Raw genomic sequence first — 20,559 nt, forward strand, 5'->3', positions numbered from 1 at the left:
GAATCATACTACTCCGCTAAAAATAGTGCGGGTTCGAATCCCACTGCGGGACGTTGAGACCGGTCCATCGGATGAGACCGTATAAACCGAGGTCCCGTGTCGCAGTAGGTGCTGGCACGAAAAAGATCCCTCACTGCTCAATGGCCCTCAGTGCCGAGTATAAGTCAAAATTTGTAGCCCTCCACCGGCAAGTCGTGGGGTCACCATATGAGTGAAAATTCTCGAGAGGGACGTTAAACAACAACAATCAATCAATCAATCTTCAACTTAATGCGGTAGTGTGCTAGATTTGGTGGTTTCATGTGTAGAAACTTCTAACAAAATTCCATTAAAAAACGTGTAATGCAAAGGGGAGATGAAAACAAAATAAGTGGATGAGGAATGACAACTCACATTACAAAAATTTTAATACAATATGACAAGCGATAATTGCAAGCGATTTCTTTTGACTGATAACTATACAAGATATTAGAAAGACAATGAAGCTACCGAGAAGACAAGCTTTCTGCTCGATCCCAAGTTTAAGCTACGGTGCAAATGTGCATCGTAAGAAGGACTGATTGACACAAAAATAATAATATTAATCCCCTTAAACTGAATTTTTTCAAGAACATTTATTCATTGTACAGTTTTCTAGAAATATAGAATTTAAAAGCATTCAGTATATCTGTGCTAAACGTGCACTAAAACTTAAGAATAATGATAATTAATTATCAAGAATAATGGATCATAACATGAGTATATGTTTGTTGACTTAATGAGCTTTTTAGTGACTAGAAATGTTTGAAAAAAATATTTCTGTCTTCTTTTTGTAATTGGTATAGGCAAATGACCTGATTTTGTAGCTTTACTGATTTTGTTGACCGAAAAAGTGAGAGATGGTATTCTAATGGATACTAGTAAATTTTGGAAATAATGATTAATTCACGATCTAATTTAAGAAAGCAGTTTTTCGTAAATTAAAACACGTTTATAGAAACTTTGCAGGCACTTAATCTTTGTTCTGAGAATATTTAAATCCATTGATATTTGTTGTTTTCTAAGTTTAGTACTGCATGATTTATATCTATCAATTGTAACATATTATCAAGTTATCAAGATTCGTTAAACGGAACTTGTTTTCAAACAAATAACATTTTGTGGATTGTTTGTTGACAGTTTTAATCATTCTTTAACTGACAAATGTTAGAGAAGCACATTATTGAAACATTAATATTACATGTGCCACATCATAATAAACCTTCTGGTTAATCAATACAGTTATTAGCACAGCCCACCCCCACCCACCCACCCCATCCCCCACCCCCCACCCCCATTCTCGTTGTTAGCTTTACATTTGAGGTTAAGATGTGTCATACAATTTTTTTATACAAAAGGTATTCACTAAAATTGTCTTGATAATTCTTTGAAATTATATCAGATATATAATCTTATTTTTGCAAAAATGCTGAAGATTTTTTTTTTTTATTTAAATTAGCAAATTTCAATAATCTCTTCATATCTCTTTCTCTCGGTCCAAAGTCCTGAATGCTTTATGTTGATTTTGCTTTATGGAATCTTTAGATCCAAAGCAATGCAATGCTAGAGATCTTGATATAATTTGTTATCCATATTCAAATGACTACTATACTGTGTGATGAAACAATCTGTGTTTGTATGCACTGTATTTTAGCTGTTCCATTTCTTAAGCACTATTTACTTGTTTTTGAAATCATTTCAGAAACATTTATACATGATTTATCAAACTTTTCTAAATAGAACATTTTTCAACATATTTTTTTGCATTGTTTGTGTCGATTTCGCTATTTTAGAAGAACGATCTGGACCTCGACCCCCTATAAAACCAATTTGCAATTATTGTCAAAAATCTGACAGAACAGTGACCTGCTATCCAAAGATGACTACGGTATTGAGTTGTGTTCACATCCATGGTGTTATTTGGATTAAACTGTCTACTGATGATAATAACTGTCCTTTTCCCCATCCCTCTTGATGTTTGGTAATAAAATTAGGTTCTGCAATTTTGAAGGAATTTTATTTATCTGTATGTTGTAGGGATGTCAACGAGTATTCGAACATTCGAATATTCATTCGATGAGTTAATATTCGAATATGAATTTTAGATTCGAATATTCTGTGTTTTTCAAATTTCACATAAAAGGTAATAAATTTTAATTAGAACCAGTGCTGGAATTATTCCCGTTTTATTTACTAGCGATCCCCTGATTTCTTTCGCCACTTTCTTATTTCTTTTTATAGATTTTTTAAATTAATTCATTTTGAGTAAGGTATAAAAGAAATAAACAAGAATTATTAATGTGTAATACAAAAAGTATTTTCAACACTTTAATATGTGTTACGGTTCTCTAATTATTCCCACTACTATGGGAAACATTTCTGTGGAAATACACAGTACAAGTTAAACAATACTCCCTGTAACATATTGGACTATAAAACGACTAATAATATGTTTATTAATTGTATGTTTATTTCATCATCAATTGTATATTTACCATGTTCATCATTGGGACGAGGTCGGTAATTAGCGTTACCCCGAAATTCCTCGACATCTTACATTCCCAAGTCAGGTTTTAACTGTTTACGATTGTTTTTGTTTATGTTTACGAAGTTCATCAGCACAAGTCCCAAATGTACCAAACAGTATATTATCCGCGCCCTAGGGTGCGTGATTCCTTTCGTCGATCCGATCGGCATGGCAGCATATCAAAGCTTCTTTGCAATAACAAAGATGGCGGGTATTTTCACTTTGTCGTGACGTCACGACAATCGAGCCCGATGCCTATATAAGCCAGCGCAGATCGATCGACTAGTCAGTTTTGCAAGTTTGTAAGTTTTTGCCACTTCGGCTTTACAACTCGTATCGCCAGCATGTCTGGGAGCGAGAACCGTTGGGTAATTACTATTGAACATTAATTAATTAGTGGGAGCTGATGAATTTTGGGATAATATTTTATTTTTTACTTTTAATAATTATATTGAATTGTTCTGTGGGAGAAAATTATTGGGAGGTGAAATAACTCTCCCATAACTATCAATTGTATTGTGAAGAGACTCCCAGTATTTTGGGAAATACTTTATACTTTTGTAAATTTATTTATAATTCCCTAAAACTTAATTCTCCCATTTGAGAATATTTTATTCCCATTTCTAATTGGGAGAGAAATAATATTTCTACGGGAGCAAGAAATAGGGATAATCATTCAAATAGATTATGCAAATTAAATACAACAACCAATAATAAATTTTTATACATTTTCATCCTGACTTAGAGTTCTTTTGTCCATTATACAGACTTGGGAGACCCACAAGTTGCATAAGGGAGAAAACCCCTGAACGGCAACATATGATCGGATCTAGAATCGAGAGAAACAAAATGAAACCTATCTTGAATGTCTAAGAGACGTGGAGAGTGTACTTATGAAAATAAATTTTCTTGATCACTGAATTGCATCATTGATAGAATCAGCCTGTAATATTGTAAAGGGCTCAATTTCAGAATAATGCATCAAGTATTTGATTATCCCGGGTTGAATATTAATTTTAAAATTCTAAAATCATTAGATATCAATGACCTAGGAAAATTTTCTATGGAAGTGTTTGCTTATATTTTCAAAACATTGTATCAAAGATTATATTATATCTCTTATTAAGCAGATAATTGTAATTGATTACGTGTATTTAAATCTGAAGAGTAAACGACAACATTACTCCTGGTTAGACGACTGGGTTTGTCAGTTTGATCTTGTCTGGATATCATTTGTTAAAATTATATGTCGGTTGTATAAACTTAAATCATTTATCTATTTATTTTAAACATTGACAAATATCAAATGTAGAATTTCTTGTTGTATACCTACAAAAGTTTACATCCAATTTTACTTCCAAAAACCGACGCAAAAACCTGCCATGAGAGTATGATGATGTACATTTAAAATAAAACAGATTTTATGTTTTTTATCGAATATTCGAATATATTCGAATACTTTCATTGAATATGAATTATTGACAAAATTGACATCCCTAGTATGTTGTTTAACGTACCTCTCGAGAATTGCATGATTGCATAAAATATGACATCCTTACGTGTTTCTGGAATGCAACCAAAATGACAAATTCCTTCTTTAAAAGTACTTTCTTTTTGATAGCCGTTTCAAAAAGGATAGGCAAGGACATATTTCTGACCAGTTTGTTGCATGAAACCAACTGTTAAATTCAAGTAACAACAATACATGCAGTAGAACGACGACCATATTTTGATTGATTTGATTGTTTGTTGTTTAACGTCCCTCTCGAGAATTTTTCACTCATATGAAGACGCCACCATATTTTGTGTTTTTTGGATATCGCAATTGTTGCTGATTGGTATTATGAATTATTTGTTTCGCTTACATTTATGAGTAAGATTGGGAACATTGAATGAAGTCAACTCCCCCAACAGTGATACTTACTGACATACTGATATGATGTCACATTAAACAGATACCCAGGGTAACATATCATTTCACAAGTTGGACTGCAGTAATAAAAGATATATTCAATGACGACAAAATATAAAATATATTATATATACTCTTTGAAAACATTAAGAGTGAAACTTTTTTTCCCTGACTATACAGATTCAAAATAAATGCACATAGTATGTGTAAAAATGCTTTAAAAATGAACAAATATGAGTATTTGTATTAGTAAAGGAGAGGTCATGAGACTAGGGAAAAACAGTTAGAAAGTTATTTAAATGAATAGAGAAAAGACAGACACTTAATGCAATTTTGCCCCGTGCTCAATTTCGGATACAAAAACTAAATCGCAAACGAAATGCTGTCTGTGGTATTTGCTAAGTACAACTTCAAAATTTAATTTTATATTCAAAAGATTCATTCTTAATTCCATTAAAGTTTAAAAGTAAGGTTAATCAAAGAGCTGCAAGTACAAGAAAATAAAGAAAAAAAGAAGATAATTAAATGCATGTTTTTGAAACCCAATGACTTCTTTTGTATTTCAAATTCAAGATTGCTAGCAAGTTGATGATTTTTTTTTTTTTTTTTTTTTGGTATTGTTGATCGCACAAAGCACGCTGATGAGAATACTTAAGAGAGAACAGTGACTAAGCTTCAAAATGACTTAAAGTGGTGATTTAATGGTGTTTTCGTGTAATCAAAATCAAGAAAATATCACTGCACCATAACGATTTCAAAAAAAAAAAAACATTCACAGAAAAAGTTTTCCTGATTCATTTATGTGATTCGAAATTGAAGCATAATAATAAGAAATGAATTGCTGGAAATTTAAAGGTCTTCAAATATGTCAAATACTCTGCCAAAAAAACCCACTTTACTTACCCCGTATATTTAAAAGTATAATATTATTCTGTTTACTGAAGGTGATTAAACATGCACATTGAAGCGTACAGTCATAAAATTCTGGTTGGTTACACAATGAAACTTTCTGTACATGTACCATGACTGTCGGTTGTTTATCGAAGTAACTGTAAATGTTTAATCTTAAACACATCATATCCATGAAATACTTTCTGGGATAGGGGATGTGGATTTTATTAGCATCACTATACATGGTACGATACAATGTTTGGCTCCCAGTGCTACCACAACTTTAGGAAGTGATAATAAGACAAAGAGACAAGAAGAACACAAAAAAAAATAATTTCTTATTTCAACTAGGATATTCACAGTTTCATGTACATGGAAGTGTGAAAAATAATCGGTTTGTGTTTGTTTATTGTTCCACCAAGGGTTTAGGAATTGATTGATAAAGCAAGAGAAATAATGTTACAGTTTTTTTTTTTTAATTAGATTTTTTTAGTTTTGGAGAATTTATCTTCCTGATCGACGATTATCGTACTGTGGCGTGGCGAAGTTTTACTGTGGCACTAAATATTTAACTATTATTAACAGTAAAAAGCCCCCGGAGAACCCTGAATATTCTTAGCCATACCAATTCAACAAAGTCCAAGCACTATTAACACAAGAAAATATATTTTTTGTATAAACTTGTCATCTCTCTTTTTAATGAATAAGGTGAAGATAACGAACAACTATCGATCTAATAAAAAATAGGAACAATAAAAATATTTGAAAGGGCCATAAACACGGACCGAGGTTGATATTGATTGACTGACTGTTGTTTCATGTACAATTCGAACATTTTTCACTCATACAGAGACATCACCGTATTCCAGTAAAGGGCTGCTGATTTAGACCTTTACTCGAATCTCAATGCCAATTTATTGGCGAATGTTTTTTTTTTTAGCGTAGTTTGCTAAAACCTACCGTGACAAGGGGACTTCATTTTAAGGTCTCATTGGAAAACCCCAAAATTTCACTGCTAATGACGGGCGCTTGGAGCAGGAACAGTTACTACATATGTTACGTCTTAGGTTTGACGCGGCTCGGCGAACGAGAATCGACCCGGACCTCCTGATAACCGAATATATACTATTTATCATATATTTGACAAATCATTAATACAGTTTTGACACTTATTGTTCTTGAGGGGGTGGGGGGATTTTAAAAGTCTCTTCCCTATATAACACTATGTCTAAACTTTCAGTTATATCCCTACTGTAGTCAAACTCGCACCCCAGGTACTCCAATTCGAACAATCTAGAATTCATCCTTTTCATGTTTTTGCAGATATTTCAAAACATTCAGATATTTCAAAACTTTCAGATATTTTCAACATCTAATCTGTCCCCTAGATCCATGACGTCAACACGCGTCTTCAGAGAAAAGGCGTGGTTATTTAGTTCATCTTCATTTTCTGCCTGGGGTAATTCCAACATTGTCGAACTTCCGCATTTATAAGTGCAGGTAAAACTTTGGTATTTAAATTAACTTGTTAAAAAAATCCACTTTAAGTTTTATATCCTCGATTTGTGTCGGTTTTTGTTTCCTTTTTAAGGATAAAGATGTGTTTTTATCAGATTTTGACTTGTCCTGGCTATTCAACTTTGGAAGCCTTTATAGTATATTTTATTGTACAACGGTAATCTACTCTAAACTTTCGGTTAACTTATATATTTCTGCGACCGCTTGGTGGACATTTATGTCGACTTGTCAGATATTTGCGTCAACTTGTCAGATAATACCGTAAATGATTATATTTAGAGTGTACGATATTTGGCAAAAATTGATTTAGAACAAGTTAGCGTAGATTTGCGCATTTCTTAATGTTCTTATTTATGTTCATATGAGCAGAACATTAAGCGTTGTACTTGAATTAGCGGAAGTTACTTTTCGCCAAAGGTGCCAGAAAGAATACACAGTCAAATACAATACGTTTATAGTAATAACTAGAAATTCACTAAAGGTTGTTTATGTGCCTATCTGACATTTACTTGTCATCATAAAATCTGATAAGACTATATATGTGTCCAACAAGCTCTATGTAAGTGAGCAATTTTCTGACAAATCAACACAATTACATGTACCTGACAAGTCGACATTATTATTTGAAGTCTATTTGTCAGATGCTATGTGAGCTTGTCAGAAAATATGTTGACTTGCAGATGTTATGTTCACTTCTAGGATATTTATGTAGATATGTCAGATATTTATGACGACTCTCTAGAAAGTTTTGTTAACTTGTCAGATGATTATTTTGACTTGTCAGATCTTTTTCGACATGTAAGGTCAGTAAATTGACGTATCGGAAAAATATGCTGTCAAATGGATGACACAGACTGGGCATGGACACGTTTTCACGTTAAAGTTTTAGACAAGAGAATAAGTGAGAAGTAAAAAAGATTTCCAAGTCGACATAATTTTCTGACAAGTCAAATAAACATCTGAAATGTCGACATAAACATCTGACAAGTGATGACAGAAATATGCAACCATAAAAACTAAAACTATGAAAAGAACTATTATTTCAACTCAACGCATTGTCATGTGTTATGTATTTTGAACTCTCCTGGTTGCAGAAATGCTTTACAACCCGAGTACTAATTGTGTCTTTACAACCTCCAAAATTTACAATATGACACCATACTCAATACTGCATTTAACATTTATGGAATAAAAAGGGAAACAATTCTAGACGAAAAAAACTTTGATATAACCAATGTCAGGAGTGACATACCTTAAGATAGATGAGAAGAGGGATAAGGGATCATGTTTTCCATTTATACTACAAATACATCTTAAAAACGAGTCCTTTTAAGAATGCATTTCCGGACTATATTCTTTAAAAATGAGAATTTCTTCATTTTTTATATTAACATTTGCAATGTTTTCTCTTATATGAGTCTATTTGAGAAATTCATTTATATTACTCTATGAAAACAGGTACACGGTTAATGCAATTTCACAGTGACATCATGAGTGGTTGACGTGTTCCCCGCATTCAATTAAATATATAACATTGAGACTCGATTGATTTATTGATTGTTTATTGTTTTACGTCGACGTCATCATTTACCGATGAAGGGCTTTGAATTTGGAGTTTTACTGCACATTCAGGGTCACTGAGCAGTGAGGGGTTTATCTCGCCATTAATTTCCATCATCCAAAAAAAACCCAAAAAACAAAAAACCTAAAACATTAGCTGAAAACTTAATTTAGCAGTGTTGTATTGCCCTTGGGGATTTTTAAGATTCGTGGGTGGTGCTCCTAAGACTTCACTTCAGGAGAACTAAAAAAACTGAGTGGTCTCACAAGCTAGGTCCTTGGCTTTGCAGATGGAATGTGTTTGGGGGACCTAGACTCTGTCCTAGATTGATGATACTCTGTATCAAATACAAGATATTTTAAACCAAAAATTACAAATTTTACAGTAGTATTGTTTGAGTAGAATGAATTTCTTTCATAACGTTTCACTCTTTAAAATAACGGATATACCATTTGATTTTTTCCAATGATAGAAAATTTTGCCAAAATGATTTCTACAAGCATTCCCAACCAGAAGCCAAATTTACTACTTGATAAAAAAAATGCTTCTCCAGGAAATATATAAAAAGGGGTAAAAATATGGAATAATTTTGTTGAGAAGTAAGTTTTCAACTTAATTTTTATATCCTTTACAATTTTTTTTCCTAATTATATCTCATTAACTGGTAGGGAGATGTCACTGGAAAATTACTGTTTTGGAGTACACTGAAACTACATAGATATTTATATATATTTCTTTTTAAATGTGCATGGAGCAGGGAAGTATTTTTTAAAGTAAGGAAAAGAGATTCTGGGAAATTAATCTACTTAAAAATGTACTTGTTGCACACACATAAGTTGGTACATGTATCATTTGTTTTGCTATCGAATTCTAATCAGCACAGGAGTTTTGCTCTAATAAACTAATCCAACGGTATTTTAAATCATAATGAATTAGATCAAATATTACTGTTTGAAGAAAACGCCCTTGACCATACGTATAAGAATTTTGCTCTCTTTCTTATTTGTACCATTTTTCAGCGTAATTACCTAAAAATGTTGATTTCAGAGAAATTTGAATTTATTATTTGCTAAATTAGAAAAATTGATAAAGCTTAAGTAAACTCTCTATGTTTATTTTAATCTTCTTAAATAATTTATACCAACTTACAAATGATCACATTTAAACCATTACGTATCTTGAAAATCTTATTTCAGATCTAATTCTATGCCAGGGTTATTTATAGAAAAATTTAATGACTATGGATGCTTCCTTATTCACAAAAGTAATATTATTAATTTAATCACGTACAACACATCGCATTTATGTACAGAAATGTATAAGGCAATTTTTGTATTTCTTGGATTTAATTGCTGCCTAGGATACGGTAGGATGTAAAACGTATTTCCTTTGACTTTCTGATTTCTTTTCTCTTTTGCAAATTCTCTCTTATTATTCTTTTACGTGCACAAGAAATTGACATACTTTATTTTTTTTAATTGAAATTCAGATATAATCTTTATTTGCAATCTAATAGAAAAAAAATTAGCATTAGTATTTGTTATTTAAACTATCTATGAATTTACTTATTAAAATGTATATACTGTCTGATATTGCTAAAGATGCCATTGGTTGGTTGCATTATATTTTTTGTAACCTAGGTATGACAATTTCTTATTTCTCTTGAAATATTTCTAATTATAATTATTGTTTGTATTCATGAGAAATTTATTTTTTTTTACTGATATAAAGGAAGAAAATGTAATCATCAACATCTATCAAAAGAGGTTTTATGAGAAATATTATTTATACTCGTTATTTGTATCTCGGCTTTATTTCATTCAATATATATACCGAATAACTTTCATTCTGTCATATTATGACTGATCTCTGCTGATCTCCGTGTGTCAAACCCTCCCCCAAAAATTACTGTAATTAACTATTGTTTACTTAAGTTAACTATAGTAAATACCTTGATACTTTGTTTTACTATGAAACTTTACTCAAGGACTTTTTTTGAGATTTCAAAGCTTAAATTCTTTTAAATTCTATAACAGTGATGTAAAATTTAGACATAATAATGTTTGTGAATATACAAGTAACAGTTCCATTTAATATAAAAATGTGCATGTATGAATTGGAGAACCTAAAATATAATAATCTGAAATCCAGAGTAAAAACTTTGATTTGCTAAAGCGAAAGCTTTGATACTACAAGAAACTTTAGTTTACTATAGGATTTTGTTTTGGTCAGGGCTGTTCAGCTATTTCATCTGATCTCAGCAAACTTCTAAGATAAAATGTATATTTTATCAAAATAAGTTGTTTTAAAATATTTTGAAATATCATACAATACGCATATCTCTTAAGGAAAATCAAAGGAAACATTTTCCTAAAAAAAAATATACAGTTTAACTCTAGTACCTAGAAAATATATTTCATTCATTGAAATACGATATGGTTATATGAAAAAATATATAAAGATAATATCACAGAACAATTTGAAAAGAAATTTATCCAAATATTTTTTTGATTATATTATCCCTTTTCATAATTAAAATTTCCCATATTATGTGCTGTATATGATATTATGATATCTTTTTTTGCAAAAGTAGAAATAAAATTTAGATATTAGAATACCATTACTAGATATGAGTAGGTTTTTCGTGATAGATCTTCCGTTATGCTACTTCCTATCAGGGGGAGATTAAGGAGCGGAAAACTACTTCCTGTAAGGGGTAGATTAAGAAGCGGAAAACAAAAACCATCATTAATATTCACCACACTTGTCCTATGTTTCCTTATAGTCTCGATCTTTAACTTTTGTTGAGAAACATAAATTAAACTTTCTGAATTAATTTCAGATGATTTATCCTTACAACGCCCAACGAATCAGACCCTAACAAGGAATTGCAAAGAAAAAAATCAATGTGCATCAGACAATGCTGTTGATGGGAACATTGCAACATGTACTTCAACAGAGGTTATCAGCCCGAGTGGTCCAGATCACAAAGTGAGATGGCATGTAGACCTTGGCAAGGAACTAAGTATTTACAGCATCAGGATACAATTCAAAGACTTCAAAGAGAGTGGAGATTATAGTACGTAGAATATCTGGTAGAGCTTTGGTTCCTAATCTCCATGATCTTCAGCCTGGTTAAAGTTATATAAAGCGATGCTATGTCGTTGATTAACACCAATTCATATAATGTTTCTACTTTTATTTAATGCACGAATTATATCCAATACACAAACAATTATATTTTAAGAAACGAAAAGTAGGTTAAAGTTTAAGATATCTGTATTTCAGCAAGCACATCGTAATTCGTAGAAATGTCTTAAACAACTTCTTGCAATAAAATGTCAGAAAGCTTGTAGCAAAAACCAGTGAAATATTTTAAAATAATAATAAACATTAATTTATTGTTGAATATTATTATTTGGTTTTTTTTTTTACCAAAGTAGTTCACACAAGAAATGGGTATGATAGTTGTTGTCTATGTGATTATATCTTGAGAGTGGCGAATTTATGTGCTCTAGAAATGACCACTTGTATACAATTTTATATACCATGTTTTTGAGAGGTCATTAGTGAGTGTTGTGTGAATTTTGTGATGTAGAATAAATTAAAGGATTATGAATCATTTAAATGAGAAATAATTAAATTTTCTTGATTAAATAACTATTATTCTTTTATAAAATTGTCATGTTATCAAAATGTAAATTAAACTTTTTGAAATATATTGTGAACAAACATTCAAAGAGGCATGCGTCGGTTAAGGTTTCTTCCATGACACGTTGAAATATTGAAGCTTAGTGTCATTCTTCTTGTCTACAGTTCAAAGTCAACGAGGGCGTTTTGCTGGATTCTCTTTGTATGTCTCAAACTCAACCAAAATGAATGACAACTTTCTCTGTTATAAAAACAGATCAAACATACCACCGCTAGATTTCACTATCACCTGTCTAAAACAAGGAAGATATATCATCTACTATAATGAAAGGCTTCCAGGCACAAATTATCCTAAAGGATATGAAACTAATTCTTATACCCATCTGTGTGAAGTAACAGTGAAAGGTATTTAATTTATTCATAAGCAATGTGGTCATGAAATGTATGAAATCAAGTGTTAGTGTCCTAATTACCTCTAAAATTGAGAACATTTTATGTAGGCTGCAAAAGGCAAGGAATTTATGGTAATAACTGTTCAATCCCATGTCCTGCTAATTGCCTAGGAAAAGGATGCAAAATATCAAATGGCTCTTGTTTCGGATGCATGCCTGGATGGAGAGGGACGTTTTGTAATGAAAGTGAGAATGAATTCAAAAGCCATAAAGAAGGCTTCGTAACAACAACCAGATTAAGACAATATTTGTTTCATCTTTATAATACAATAAAAAGTACTTCTCATTCTCATTGCTTGAAGTATGTATCATATAATTTTTAAATGGATATTTTTATATATAAATATTTTCACATGTAATAAAATACACGTGAGTGCAAATATGATTCATTTTTATCACAAATATGTATTTTTACATTTTTTTATGAACAGCCTGTGCAGATGGATTATATGGAAAAGAGTGTTCTTCGAAGTGCTCTGGGAATTGTAAAAATAATAACACTTGTAACCACGTGGACGGACATTGCACAAATGGGTGTATGGAAGGTTGGAAAGGAGAGAATTCTGATCAAGGTCTCTTGTCCATAATAAACAAAACATGTGATTAAAATTGTAATAATGCCATCTCAGCTCGTTTTTTTTTATTTTTGGTTTGTTTATTTGTTGTTTAACGTCCCTCTCGAAAATTTTCACTCATATGGAGACACCACCACTTGCCGGTTTAGCACTGCAAATTTTGACCTATGCTCGGCACTCAGAGGCTTTGAGCACTGAGGGATCTTTTTCGTGCCAGCACTTACTCCGACACAGGACCTCGGTTTATACGGTCTCATCCGCAGGACCGGTTTCCAAGTCCTACAGTGGGATTTGAACCTGCGACGGAAAGATCAACTCCTTACTCCGTGAATCTGGAGCAGACGCTCTTAACACTGCGCCATGCGTGCGACTAATTAAAATTGTAATAATGCCATCACCTAATAAATGATGTAGATTATATTCTATGTTGTTTTTTTTGTAAGTGTCAATCACATTCTATAGCGTAGGGTATATAATTTATTAAAGTACTACTCGGCATGGAATTATTTTTAATCCTAACATGATTTGCCTATCTATTCTTATAACAAAATAATGTGCAAGAGGTAATAATATATTTTATCTGAAAATTCTCACTAAAAATAGTATTTTAAAAGCGTCGCCCGCGTGACTCAGTCGTTAAGGCTCTAGAGTCGCGATGTAAGGAGTTGATCCCTACGTCGCAGGTTCGAATCCCACTGCAGGACGTGGAGACCGGTCCTTCGGATGAGGCTGAATTTGCAGCCCTCCACCGTCAAGTGGTGGCGTCTCCATATGAGTGAAAAATTCTTGAGAGGGACGTTAATCAACAAACAAACAAACAAACAAAATTTGCCTTGAAATTCCATTATTATGAGAATTGTCTCACTATTACATGCCTTTAATCACTTGATTTTCCTTCTATTTTTTTTCTTACACGATTTAATGTGACCTTATGTAAAGTTTCTCACCATTCCATGTTCTAGTAAAATTTTATTAATACATCTAATCAAATAAATGCTTTATCTCAAATACATGCAGGGAATTTTTGTACTGATGGCAAAACGACGATGACGTTAGTGTTTGACGTCTTGATTTTTTCTCTCGAAATGTTGTTACGTATTTTGCTAAATACACAATTCATGGACTCTAACCCATGCATTGTTATTTTTATAATTCTCTAGTAACAGCTTTGTAAAACTGGCAACTACAGTTTTTAAAGTCCATTAAGGTATCAACGAATGACTGCTAACTACATGTATGCTTAGAAATTAAAAAAAAAAAAGATAATCAGATTTACGATCAAAATTGAATCGTTCAAGTTTTATTTTTTAATTATACTTTGCGTACTATCTTTCTGTATGCAATTTTGGATACTAATTTTCAGTAAATCCAAAATGAAAATCACACAAAAATTAGTGAATTATCTTTATATTTTCAGGGTGTACAAAAGGAAGATTTGGGGAGAATTGTGCAATGAACTGTAGTGGAAACTGTCTTTATAATGAGACTTGTGATCGATCCATGGATATATATATAGATAGATAGATAGATAGATAGATAGATAGATAGATAGATAGATAGATAAGAAAGCCTTGATAAAGGTAGTAATACAGAAAAATAATAAAGATTTCGTAGAAGATGGCACTTTAATCCATAGCGCTTTCGCCTCTTGGCACTTCCGTGGATATTGTTGTGTTGCTTTTGTAATTGTCAATATTCAAAATCCACAGAAGAGCCAAGAAGCGAAAGCGCTTTGGTTTAAAGTGCAATCTTGTACGAAATCTTTATTTTATATATATATATATATATATATATATATATATATATATATATATATATATATATATATATATATATATATATATATATATATAAGCCAAAGGTAGTTTGGTGGGGTTTAATTTCCGAGGAAAAGACACAAAAATTTATAACGTAATTTGAAAACGGTTAAGAGGACAACTCTATTCAACCACGAGGTCGACAAACTGTTCCACTTCATGCAGACATGTGGATTGATTTTGTATCTGTTTACCTGGGACAATGAATCATACTTATTGCAATGAAGTAAGTCTTTTATGCTTTATCACCTTTGGCAATTGGAAGAAACGATTATATTTCATTAACTTATAGGACAATGCAAACATATAATCTGGAGGTGAACGGTAAAAAAAAGATTTCGGGAATTTAAAATGCAAAAGTTGTACCATTCTCTGCATTGTCTACATACTTTAATTTTTCTGCTAAGCTGCACATTTAGATTTGACTGTACCAGCCATTGTTTACAACCTCACTAAAGACGATGCGCAGGCGCGTTATTTCGCCATTTAAATTTTATCATATCAATATGGAGTTTTTTAAACTTTTACAATTTTTATTATTAGTATAGTTACGGTGTATATTGTGTATTGATCTGGCAGTATCTTATGTTTGAATCTAATGAGATTCTAAATAATTAAAGTCTATGCATGCAGGTTTAGAAGGTACTCACAAAAGGAAACTCTACTTATTGAAAAGACAACGATAACGACGCCACTTCGTAGGGATTTCCTACCCTTCTATAAGCTTACCTGAACCGAAGGCTCAAGTGAGCTTTTCTGATCAAAGAGTAACCGGCTTCCGTCTGTCGTCTGTCGTCCGTCGTCTATCGTCTGTAAACTTTTCACATTTTCGACTCCTTCTCAAGAACCACTTGGCTAATTTCAACCAAAAGTGTCAAGAAGCATCCTTGGGTGATGGGGATGTAAGTTTGTTCACAGGAAGTGCCATACCCTCTTTCTAAGTGAGATAATTAAGAATCAGTTAAATTTGGTAGATCTTTAAAAATCTTCTCAAGAACTACCGGGCAAGAAAAGATGAAACGAAGCTTATTTGTAAGCTTCATTACATACTCTATCATCAGGTATTGTAGATTCAAGTCTGTTCCAATCATGACCCCTGGGGGGACTGCAGGGCCGTAATAGGGGGTCAAAGTTTACCATATATCTGTGCATATATAGATCATATCTTTCGCATGTACCTTAATGCTTCCCATAGAGTATCGCAGTGTACTCTCTGAACAACAAATGTATGACGTCATAGTTGACATTTACGTCAAATCAATGCAAACTAAAGCTGTTTTGATGCGGAGAGTGTCATAAACTTTACATCTTATTTAATCTGTATATAAAGTTTCAGAAAGCTATTGTAAAATAAAGCTTGTTTTAATCGTATTTTTAAATTTTATATGTTCGATTTTTTAAACATACTTGGCTTTATTACCTTTGTTTAAAATTCAGCGTTTTCAAAATATATACAGAATATATACGTTTGATATTTACCCTGTCTTATACCCGTGGTTAGAGGTAGAATTTATAAAATGTGTGTAAAAGAGCCTGGCCCAGACGATGAATGAGGATTTATTTGAGATCTTTTGTGGAAATCTATAAGAAGCGTTTTCCCTCTAGCTGAGTCTTTCCTTTTTTTTTTTTTTTACAGATGAAGATATTTTGTGGAAAATATACTCAAATGTCTCTGTAAAATTACTTTATTGTGAAATATGTTTTACTCAAGTAATAGCATACACAAGGATACAAGTTTATTTATATGGCAAAAAAGTTAATAATAATTATGTAAATCGGCTGTGCCGAAGCAATTTTTGTGAAACAGATTCGGGATGCCTTTACATTGCTGCATCAAAATCTTCTCAAGAATAACTAAGCCATTATTAGTCATAGAAGTATAGAAGTATCCTCAGGTTGTGTAGATTCAAGATATTTTTTTTTCAAATCATGACCCCTGGGGGTTGGACACAGACACAACAAGGGACCAAAGGTTTACGTAGGAATATATAGGAAATATCTTTAAAAATTTTCTTCTCAAAAGCATCTAAGCCGTTATAAGTCATATCAGTATAGAAGTATCCTCAGGTTGTGTAGATTCAAATTTGTTCAAATCATGACCCCCGGGGTTAGGTCGGGGCCACAACAGTGGGTTTTACATAGGAATATATAGTTGCAATGGTTAAGGAACATTTGCCTAAAACGCTTTGACGACTTCAGATAGTGGAATGAACAGAACACCATTGGAATGGACTGGCCAAAGGGAATGTAAAGCAAAGCTTTGGGAAAGTCAGGCACTCAGAAGCTAGCTGAAGAAGTGGCCGAGTTGAATCATCTATAAAGAAGTTAAAGTGTAAGAGCAAAATAAAGGTATAAAAGTAATAATTATAAGAACCAGTGGCAAATAGTAAATCTTAACATGATTGAGACACATAGTTCTTATCTATCAATAGGAACTTAGGGGAGAAACAGGGTGCAAGTGGTACCTTACCCCGTCCCCGTCTCTAGCTGCTAAGTAAATATTTTAGTACTGTGTGATTTACCCTCAGACAGATCTGTCTTAATAATCATTTCAATCATTAACTCAGATAGAGTAAAAAGAAAACCTATTTATCCCTTTTACGAACCTGATCATACACGTCATATAGGAAATATCTTAAAAAATCTTCTTCTCAAGAACAACGAAGCCATTATTAGTCATATTTGTCATATTTATAAAGAAGCAACCATAATTAGATATTGAAGAATTAAGTTTGTTTAAATTATGACCCCCTCCCCCCAGGGATGGGGGAGTGAACTAGAGGGTCAAAGTTAAACATAAGAATGTATAGAAATCATCTTTAAGAAATCTTCTGCTCAAGAACAGCAAAGGCATGGTAGTCGTATTATTATAGAAGCATCCTCAGGTAGTGTAGATTCAAATTTGTTCAAATTAAGGGTGGGTAGGGTGGGGCCACAATGAGCGATCAGAGTATTACATACATGTAGGAATACATAGGGAAAAATCTTAAAAATTCTTCTGCTCAAGGACAGCAAAGCCATGATTAGTAATATTGATTTGGAAGCATCTTGAGGTAGTGTAAATTTACGCCCCCTCCCTTTAAACTTTTCAATACTGAACTGAGTTCTGCTTTTTCCGAGCCAATGTGCTCAGGTGACCTATGTGGTTTAAGGCCCTCTTGTTGAATTTGAAGCTCTTAATAGAATTGATAGATTATGTTTCATTTACAAAATGCTCATCTTCAACAATGATTTTACTTACATCAAATACTAGTAATTAAACTTAATTTGCATTAAAGTCATTGATATTACATTATCCAGTTATAAATAACTCAGTGTCATTGAGCAGTGACACGGCGCCTCGATTTGTATACATTTTGTACATGGGAATCATTTCTTCTCATTTCAAGCAAATAAATAGTTAATGTTGTTTCAGTTTTATTTAAAAGTTTTGGACTGTTTTAATATATTGTTTCAGCAAAGTTTTTTTGGATAGAAGTTGATAAAATACCTGTGTCATCCTATGAAAAGGACATAGGGACATATTACAACGCCGTAATCCTTCAGGTATGTTTGTTTAAAAACCAAATTGATATTTCTCCAAATACTAAAATAATCCCTCGAAAATTCTTCTTTAATGCACTACATTTAGGATTTTTTAGTCCTTCACACATCATCACAAATTGACCGGCACCCAGTGTCCACTCCCACAATATGTAGAGGATTTCCTGAGACTGGTTAATGGTTTAAATGTCGGCATTTATATATCCTCTTACAGAGTTATCAACAGTAAGATTTAAAAAAACTCCATTTTAAAAATCTATTGAAATGTAAGAGAAGAGTAAGAATGTCATCAAGTTTCCTATCATTAAAGCCCAAAGGTGTTTGGATGGATTCGAACACATAACCAAATGCATTGTAAATACTCATAACTTAAATTTTCGAAAGTGATATTGTTTCTAACGAATGTCCTGGCAAATGTATTCTCTTGAACATTTCCCTCATATTTTTACAATAATATACATTTTAGTTTTCTCAATGGTTTCCGTCCCAAATAGAAGCAAAAAATGTAGGATCATTCAGCATTAATTATAATGACTCGAGAAGAAGGAACAACATTACGATAACAGAAAGTTTGCTTATGAAGGAGGTTTGTTCTAAAGAGTAGTTAATTTTGTACATTTATTTAGTTAAAAACTATAATGTTAATTACAGAAAAATATTATCAAAGTACTTTACAAATACATGGAATGTTTCAGTTAACTTTTAAAATGATGAATTTGACAGTAATTGAATGTAAAGAATGGAGAGGTGGAAATTCTCCGTCAGATCTTGAGGTATTGCTTGATGCAATAAATGCAACCAAAAATGAAGATATTGAGCCTGACACCAAAATATTCTGGTCTTGTCGAGGTATAGGTTTTGGATGAAGTCAATAATCACTAAAAATAATTATTAGCCGTTTTCTTGACTTTTCAATTATTTGTATATACTAAATACATCCATTTATGGTAGAGTATATGTATTTTTTGCCACAAAATACTTTCAGTGATGGTGCAAAGGACTGCGGCCAATTTTGTGTTGCCTACAACGCTCTTGACCAAATCTCCCTTGATAAAGAAGTCGATGTATTCACTATTACACGACTGTTACAAATTAGAAGACCAGAATTTATCTCCACATTGGTAAGTCAGTCATGATCTCATCTGACACGATGAACTCATTCGGATAACGATAAAATATTGAAATATTTCTGCTACAGAGAACGAATTAACATCACAATCTTAAAGCCGAATTTGCTATATCCAGTTTATATTTCATTATGGATAAAAAAAACATAATTTGTATTTAATAAACAATTTTCTTTTGGGATATTCATAATATAAATATGATTTCTCCTGAAGGTGCTTCAACTTGCATACCCTGAAAAGCAGAATTACACTTAGAAAATATACGGAATTCTTTCAACGTTTCTCTTTCTATCTGAAATACCATGTCTTTTAAATAACCATGTATATTTCTTACCTATACTTTCTAAATGTTTCAAAAGCAATACTAGTGGACCACTATTTGATACACTTTTAGAGTGGTATCTGATTGCTTTAATACTTTTGAACTTGAAAACATTAACCAGTCATAGTCACCATTGCCTTGAGCTTTTCTTTATTTCTATGATAAAATTAGAGTCCAACAAACTCTGATCTTTTTTTTTTCTACATCATAGCTATCAAGGATGTTAGAAAGAAGAATACCAAATATAGTTCCTGCTGCAAAAAAGATTTGTGGGTTTTTTATATCAATGATTTGCATTCTCTTGTAGGCTGATTACCCGTTTTGCTATGATGTTGTAGTCGAATCCCTGAAGAATGATAACATTTACGCTAACTGCTAGGCGGCTTGGTTGGCTACATTGTCTTGTAAAGTTTGTCGTTTTATTGAATTAATATAGTCATGGAAAATTTTGCTGAATAATATGATTAATAAATTTTGTTTATACATTAGTACAATATACTCAATATATCTCTTGATTTAAAAAAAAGAAAGTTACATGTACTCCTTTAGTCAATAGCATGAAAATTTATTAATTTTGCGAAATAAGATAAAGATAGTCTTCAGGACATTATGTTAACTCAAAGATAGTTCAAATATATCTATATA

At 32.1% G+C, this 20,559-nt stretch overlaps 1 long non-coding RNA gene across 1 annotated transcript; it reads left to right on the plus strand.

Annotated features, from left to right (window-relative positions):
• The first annotated feature begins 18,668 nt into the window (after positions 1 to 18,668).
• Positions 18,669 to 19,666, plus strand: LOC133188997 (uncharacterized). Its single transcript, XR_009721374.1, has 3 exons — positions 18,669 to 18,690; positions 19,161 to 19,314; positions 19,451 to 19,666. It is a non-coding gene; the product is annotated as an uncharacterized LOC133188997 (long non-coding RNA).
• Positions 19,667 to 20,559: the final 893 nt, after the last annotated feature.

The sequence above is a fragment of the Saccostrea echinata genome, unplaced genomic scaffold (genome assembly GCF_033153115.1).
Source record: "Saccostrea echinata isolate AGI-Se365-2 ecotype Australia unplaced genomic scaffold, CSIRO_AGI_Sech_v1 ptg000016l, whole genome shotgun sequence".
NCBI classification, from domain to species: domain Eukaryota; kingdom Metazoa; phylum Mollusca; class Bivalvia; order Ostreida; family Ostreidae; genus Saccostrea; species Saccostrea echinata.